At 47.0% G+C, this 8,059-nt stretch overlaps 1 long non-coding RNA gene across 1 annotated transcript; it reads left to right on the top strand.

The window, feature by feature from the left end:
* Window positions 1-4,853: 4,853 nt before the first annotated feature.
* On the top strand, window positions 4,854-7,189 carry LOC144169214 (uncharacterized). The gene is made up of 3 exons (XR_013322392.1): window positions 4,854-5,830; window positions 6,488-6,546; window positions 6,866-7,189. It is a non-coding gene; the product is annotated as an uncharacterized LOC144169214 (long non-coding RNA).
* The last annotated feature ends 870 nt before the right edge of the window (window positions 7,190-8,059 follow it).

The raw sequence follows: 8,059 nt of genomic DNA, 5'->3' as shown, positions 1-8,059 counted from the left end.
TATGAGGTGTGCACATCCTGCGTCGCCTGTTTCCTTTTGTTTTTTGTTTTTTTCTCGTGCGCCAGCACAAAGGCCCCCGGCTGTTCCTGGGCACACTAATAAACGATTGATTGATTGATTGATTGATTGATTGATTGATTGATTGATTGATTGATTGATTGATTGATTGATTGATTGATTGATTGATTGATTGATTGATTGATTGATTGATTGATTGATTGATACTGCTGTACGCTCCAAGGCCATCTGGCTGGTTTGCGCACGGTAATAAACGACTTTTTTTTAACAACAACCGCTAAATTTTAGCTCATCCGTAGATCCTTATTATAAACCAGAACCAAACGAAGCTAAAAATTGAAAGGAGAAAGGGGCCTTGCCACCCGCATCCTATTTTCTCACTTCACACGAAGTAAACGAAGTTCAGCCATATACCACGTTTAACCACGCAAAAGAGGACGACACAGTAGGCACACTCTAAGAAATGTGGGGAGTAGTTGAAGAATCAAACAGCGTTCCTATTCCTGCCAGGGTCGTTTGACACCGTCCGCACCACGCGTGGCGTTAGATGGCGTGTTCACTCTACTAGGAAACCAGAATAAAACTGCTGGCGAACTCTCCCCGCTCTTGATGGAGCTAAGCGGCGGTTGTACCCCTTTCGCGGGAGAGAATAGAACAGCGTACCGACTCTGTCTCGCATCGATGGAGTTCGTATATCCTCCGCGAGAGAGAATAGAACAGTATATCGACTCTATCAACTTCAGCTGCACGCTTTCAGGTGTGCAAAAAGGCAGACACCTCTATGGCGGACGCGAACTCTTTGAAATCGTATGAAAAAGTAGTTACCTAAACAGCCACAGCACCGGGCCATGAAACAAAGCGTACTTAAAATAAAGTGCAGCGTATTCAAAAGAGCGTGCGAGGTAGTGTTACACGTCCTCTAGGAATGGGTCATTTGTGTGTTCTAACGCAACGGTGTCCGTCGGACTACTTGAGCGTTGTACCTTTGCGCGGTCTTTTCATCGCGGCGGGGCTGGCGCACGGACGCGTCTCTCCGATGTCTCCGTCTCTTTTGTGGCATTGAAACCGCCGTAGTACTCCTGTACACCCGGCGTCAAAATAAGCCGGGGCACGCGAGCGCGAGGCAAAATGCATCGCCGCGACATCTGACGTTGCACATCTGGTGTCGAGACACCGATGTGCGCGTGCGCGTCCAACCATGCTCGCTAGCCTGTCTTTTCGTTCGCTTCAAACGGCAACGCTTGTCACATTCAGCGCTTGGCGCCAGGGGCCACTTTCTTTGGGAAACCCCTCTTGCTCGCACACGCTTCAGCGGCCGAGGGCGAGGGTGAAGATGCGTTGCTCGCTCTGCGCTGCTCTGACGAAGGATACATGAAAAAGGGACTGCTATCTTAGTTTTAAATACTGCATTTTTTTTTACAGGAAAGCTGTCTATGGCTAGGATCGAGCAGATCGTCTACGGTAATAGAGCAATGTAGACAAGAATGTAGACAAGATGTAGACAAGAACAGCGTCTTAGGCCGGGTTCAGAGTGTTGTCGCAATTGTTGTAATATCTTTGAGTAATGACGTCATTTGACGTCTCAGCCAACCGAACTGTGTAAAACGCCGTTTTTTTACGTCCATAGCGCACGACACGGCTGTTACGTATTAAGTCTAAACATAGCATTAAGCGAACGCACATCATTGTCGCGTGAACGCCCCCCTCACGTTTTCTGCAAGCGTCGAGCGCCTCGTGCGGGCACAGCATACTGCCCCTTCCCTTCCCCCACCGCACACTTTCGGAGAGCGCTGGCTCGCGTCACCACGGCGAACCTACTCCCCGCCCAATTTCACGACATTCTCCTTTGCTTTCCTTCACTCGTCGGTCTTCCCATCGTTCGCTCGGTCACGACGACGCCGACGCGGCTGAGCCCACAGAAGGGCGCCAAATGGCTGTTCCTTAAAATGTCTTCCCAGCAATTCATTTGTGTTAGGAGGGGAAGCAGACATTAATGGGATCGTTGTAAGCTTGATCTTTGTAAGATGGCTCTCCCACATCGACTGTTGAACAGTTAATCAGGTCAATCTTCGGAGGGAATACCATCACATAAAGTGGCTATAACGCTTGTTTCATTGACACCATACCGAAACAAATTATATGACAATTAGCCGCTAAGACGAATCTAACACAAAGCCGGGTTTTATATTTTTCAGAATTGCATGTTTGTAAAAATTGTAAATATTGTGTAATTCTCGTCCGCTGTCAGGCTGTCAGTACATATAGAATTCTACGGGAGGGAAACGGACAGCCCCATGTTTTTCCACCGGAAGAAAACTCTCGTTAATCAAAAGTTCATTAACCAGGAACTATGCTGAATTGCAAATGACAAACAAACGTGTTTTGCTTCGTGCACCCCTCGGACCCAGTCAAAGCTCGCGTTGAGGCTCGGCACCGCAGCTTTGATGGTCATCATTCTTCACAGAGTGAAAGGTCCCTGAATTTTTTGTAAATTTTTTGTCAAACCCAGGACCACGCCGAACTCTTCTCCCGTTTCCCCTTTTTAATTGTTTCAGAACCTGTGCAAGGTGAAGTCTCAGCACACCTTCATAAAATATATTATTTCTCGCTTCAGTTCGTATTCTGTTTGTGTGCTCATTCTTAGTTAACAACCAATTGCATGTTTTACAAAAAAAAATATTAAAACTCGTTCCACCGATTGCGATTGGTATCTACTGAAACAGCGCGGAGTCGCAGTTACGACCCTTTTCTCCAATACATCGCATCTCTCTCGAGAGAGATGCGATGTATTGGATGCGATTGCGCTATAATGACAACAAACTAATTCTCCAATGTTTACAACTTCACTACCTAATTATGACAAGTAAACGAAACTCGGCATAGCGGTGTCATCGTCCTATCAGCATAGTTTCATAGAACTTGTTTTTGGATACATTTAATAACACATGAGTTAAAGCCGTTTTCTTTAATCATACTCCCTCCGTAGATTTCCATGCTTCGCTGCGCAACAGGCAGTGCCGCAAGGCCCGCTTACAAAGACCAAGCTTCCGCCGATCTTCATAAAGTCGGCTTTACCTGTAAACACCAACGCTTTTCTCGGAACTCCGGAGGCAGCGTAAAACAATACAAGGACAATCTGTAGTCAAGCCCCGCCCAAGAAGAGCGTCGCTGTTAGAAATACCGAAGTGGGAGAGCATATGTGGGACACAATTTTGTCACCGCGAGACGGGCAAGATTAGTTATCTGTCATAGCAGGGCAGGGCGAGCAACGCATCTTCACTCTCACCCTCGGCCGCTGAAGCGTGTACGACCAAGTCATGTTGTGCAAAGAAAGTGACCCCTGGCGCCAAGCTCTCAATGTGATCAGCGCTACCGTTTGAAGCGAAGTAAAAGACAGGCGAAGGAGCGTGGTTGGACGCGCACGCGCACATCGATGTCTCGACACCAGAAGTGCAACGTCAGATGTCGCGGCAATGCATTTTGCCACGCGCTCGCGTGCCCCGGCTTATTTTGACGCCGGGTGTACGTGTCGGTGAGGTGCGTTTTGGTGTCGGTGGCTGTGTTTGAAGTATACCTGACTGGTGGAATAACATCGTTTGGCTGCTGCGGCCGCGGCTGAAAACGTAAGTCACCATTTCAGTTTTTCTTGCGCAGTACGGGATCGAGCTCTCGCTCGTTCCCGCCAAAACTTCAGCTTTATTTATAACAACTGGCGCTCGTGAGTGCTGCTTAGCCTTGTTGGTTCTTGCGAAGAATTAAGTGGTCACATACATGTGCTTTCATTTGTGTGACACCAGTTCTAGCTATCCTTTTTCCGGCTTTGTGTTTTTCGAACAAGCGGCCGTGCTCCCATCGCGGGTTCACGACGTTCAGCATGCGTTGAAACAAGACTCGTGTGCAGTATAAGAGTTGCGGATTTATTAAGCTGGCTTCTTTAGGCACTGGACACATGTACGATTGGTACACGCGATTCGCATGCGACTGATCGTTACGACTGTCGCCACGAGTAGCCGTACGCGTGAATTTGAGACACATGGCTCGATGCGCGCATGCGATGTGTCGTCGGCGTCGCTCCGCCCACTGTTTTTGCTTTATGGTCAACTACGACGATCGCTGAGCTGAATTTGCAGATTCCGCGCGTTTTTTCGCAAGAAATTTATAAAGCAAGCAGTCTTGAAGCGTTTTCTGCCTTCGGGAACAGTCCGCGCTCACGCCGGCCGCGCCTGCCAGCTCGACACACTCAGCGGCTCGAACCGGCGCAGACCACGGTAGCAACCGCTTGTCGCTGCTCTCCCGAATCCATCTGTTCGCTAAGAAGAAGTTCCACATGCGAAAAAGTAGGTGTTAATGTGGTGAAAAATTGTGCTAGGGATTGTTGTCAGGGCTTATTTTAAAAGCGGCGATCAGATATCTGCCGCTATGCAAGCCTGCGCTGACCGGCCGTGTATGCCGCGGCGCGCGGTGCGCCGAGCGGTCGAGAGATGGCGATACCTGCGCGGAAGCATCCAAACAGGCTACGCAGATGTCTTGGTCACCGATCGCTCAAACGGCCGTTATAGCCCAAATAAAGTTTCACATGCGAGAAAAAGGATGATAGTGTGGTGAAAAGTTGTGTTACGGATTGTCATCCGCAGTTGCACAGATAGCGGCGATCAAATGTCCGCCAGAATGCTAAGCCTAAGGTTCCCAACACCCGAGCCGACCCGAGCAACGCAAGCCTGTTGCGGGCGGTTGGGGCTCAGCGGACTCTCGATCGCAATGATGGCACGACTGCATCTGGCTTGCCAGTCGCACGTCGTGAGCCTCCTCGGAGCAGCGAACGACCCAAAACAGGCCCTAACGATCAATCGTAACGATCAGTCGCATGCGAATCGCGTGTACTAATCGTACATGTGTCCAGCGCTAGCTATAAATTGGCTTTCGTTTCATTATCTTCTTGAGCAACGTAAATATATTGTCGAGCGACAAGGTAATTACACTGCCGCCGGGCTTATCCGTCGGTTCCGTTCCCATCTGGCGCGTCTGACGAGGCAGAAGTGAGCGACGGCGACAGCAACACCGTAACCAGTTTATTACCCAATCAGTTAGGTTGGTAGCGTCGCTTTATTTGGTTACCCCTTAAAATATAACGCAGTCAAAGGTCACAAGGTTTCAATTCAACCTCCAAGTTGGCATAGATGTCTTGCAAAAAAAAAAGAACGTGAACGTTTGTGCGTTCCGAACCCATTGTGTAGTGCGTTGCCTTGTAGCCTCTGGTCCCGTGTTGTTAGAAAACAATACTTAACGCTAATAAAACGTTGTCGGTAGGAAATTTCATCGCGATTAATTGTTTATGTGGCTACAGTAGCCACAACAAAATTTCACGGAACCGCTGGCGTGTTGCTTTGTCTATTGGACGTTTTTCTTATTACCTTGCGCGACTGCAATAAGAGTGAAGCCCATTTTCGGTGAAATTCCGTACTGTTTTCTCAAGAAAGAGCCAAGTAACGGCTACCGTAAAACGTAGTATTGAAAAATGAATACTGCAGTACGTTTTGTTTCATAGCGAGTGTTGACAAGCTATAGAACTTTAGGCTGAATATTTTCACGCGGACATGTGGTAAAACTGCTGCTAGGTGCTGTATTTAGTAAGCAGCGTGCATTTAGCATTATAGTGAACTTTTTTTTACTTATTACAGGCGCTACGACGTAAAGGTGCTTCCCGTGGATGTTTCCAGGGCTATTCTACAATAGTGCTGTTCAACAACATATTGTGATCGCCTGGCGTTCGGAAGCAGAAAGAGAGCAAAGATGCCTGGTGCGGCCGACAGCTGTAAGTAATAAACACTTCATCTTTGGTCACTTTGCCATAGTCATCTGGCAAATAAAAATGTGTCTTTTAGCCTTCATGGTGTCATTTGCATGCACTTTTGCTTTCTAGCATCGACTGACCTTAGTTGTGTTTTATTATAAATGTCATTAGAGACATAACTGCGTAACCAACTTTCTGCTTGATTAAAAATGTGTCGCTTCCACTGCAGTGCATTAATGCTGTAGCTTTTTCAAACTGCCAAACACTGCAGTATTTTTTAACAAAACTTATTTGGTCACGAGTAAGATTCGATGTGCAGCTTCAAGATTGATGGGGATTAGGAATGCGGTTGTGCGGCATTTATTTTCTGCTTGCCTCTTGTTACTCTCCATGATTCGGCCTTGTTACTGTTCACTGATCCCATGATTAATTCCAATAATGAGAGGCTGACAGTTTTGCTGTAATATTGCTTGTCTTCAAGCCATCCTTTTTGATAACACCATTGCACCAAGTACTTGCAGGTTGGCCTGAGGTTGCAGGTTCTCTTGTTGGTCTGGCTGCTTTTTCTGAAAGTGGTTGGTTGGAAAAAAAGAGGAGGAGGACCTTGTTGGTTTAAAATTTGAATAGGGGATCAGGACCCCGATGCTTTAAATTAATCCGTGCTCTCGTTCTTCTCAGATGGCTTTTCAGTTGCACTGCTGGTGAAAGAAAAGCCAGAGGCCTTGCTCTCAAAGCTGGTATGCATATTTGTCTTCTGTATGTTGAGTAAGTGAAATCCAGTGTAGTACTTGTGAATCAGGCTCAGCAATCACCATCACAGCAATTCAAATTTGCTAAAGGGAGCATTTTGCCTCATCAGTAGACAATTGTGAATGTTACATTGATGAATCGTTAGCGTAGTCACTAAATTGTTAGCTTTAAGTGTATAGACTACTAACTAGCGATTCGTTTTCCTGAGAATCGCTTTGTACAGTGGTTTGTCCACTGTGGAAGGAAGAGCAAAATACTGTTACTTGTGTTTCTTCTGGTACTTGCATTTGTGTGCTTTTTATGCAGGAGCCAGGAGAGACTTCCCTTTACCCCAGGATCTTGTTCTCGGGCCAAACTGCGGAGAAATCTGGAGCCGTGACCGTGCACTTCGAAGAGCTCCAGCTGACGGCTATGGACATAGTGGACGGGTTCGCTTTGCTTTTGGCGGTCTACTGGACCTTCAACATCCAGTATGCCCCAAAGACAAAGCGGACCTGTCTGCTTTTTTAGATGATGCTCGGCCTACCACCGACAGAGCAAATGGTTTCGGTCATAAAAGCAGCAACTGCAATACAGGTGGAGCGACGTGTGTGAGGATGTCAAAATAAAGCATGAAATGCAGTGTGAAAACGATTTGTCTTTTTTTTTTCGGCTAAGCACAAACGACAGCTTTTTTTGTAAAGACGCCTTGCTATGTTTACTTGTGAAGTAATTTTACTGTATTTCAGTTTGTAAGCATGAAGTAAAGAGGGCTGACACTAATGCTGTTGTGGATGCTAAAGTGTAGTCTTGTTAAAGGTAACATCGTGCTGCCTCTGAATATTAGAGTTCGGCAAGTCGCAGGTAGTGCATAGATCCTGCTTTAAAGGAATACATTAGTTCTGACAAAGAGTAAGCTAGCCCTCCTTGAGGAGGCATTATGGGACTCTGGTTGAAAGAATACAATGATTCTGAAAAGAGTACGCTAACCCTTCCTGGTGAAGTATTGCAAAATGCTGTTTGGTGGAATAAGGTAATTCTGAGGGGTGGCAGAGGTATAGCAAGATTCTGGTAAAGAATTGTATAACTCCCTGACTGGAGGAATTATTCGATCCGTGGTGAGGGAATTGCCGGACGCGGTTCCCGCAACTCCGGTGAGAATACCTCGACCCCCTCTCCGCGAGAGGCCTGCGACTCCCTTGTGAAGGGTAAGGCTATTCTGCTAAAAAGGGAGTTGCCTGATGCTGGAAAAGGGAATCGTATATGGGACAAGGGTTTCTATTCCCTTTGGGAATTGGTGGGACTCCTTTAGTTCTTAGAGTGCATGCAGACATATCTTATCGTTTGTGGCTGCTTTTCCGCGAAATAATTGACCGAGAATGACTACTCGCATACTTCAGATCTGTATACTCTACCCCCAACTTAGTTACCTACGCTGATGACGCATCCAAAACCTCGCTCTAGCAATCCCTGTTGCCTCCTCGCCGCTTGGGGCCTCATCTCGTGAAGGAAGCGCTGCCT

The sequence above is a fragment of the Haemaphysalis longicornis genome, unplaced genomic scaffold (assembly GCF_048455015.1).
Source record: "Haemaphysalis longicornis isolate Haplotype H1 unplaced genomic scaffold, Haemaphysalis longicornis Haplotype H1 scaffold_1, whole genome shotgun sequence".
Taxonomy (NCBI): Eukaryota; Metazoa; Arthropoda; class Arachnida; order Ixodida; family Ixodidae; genus Haemaphysalis; species Haemaphysalis longicornis.
Note: the sequence above shows the minus strand (reverse complement) of the source record. Positions and strands in the feature narration are given on the sequence as shown.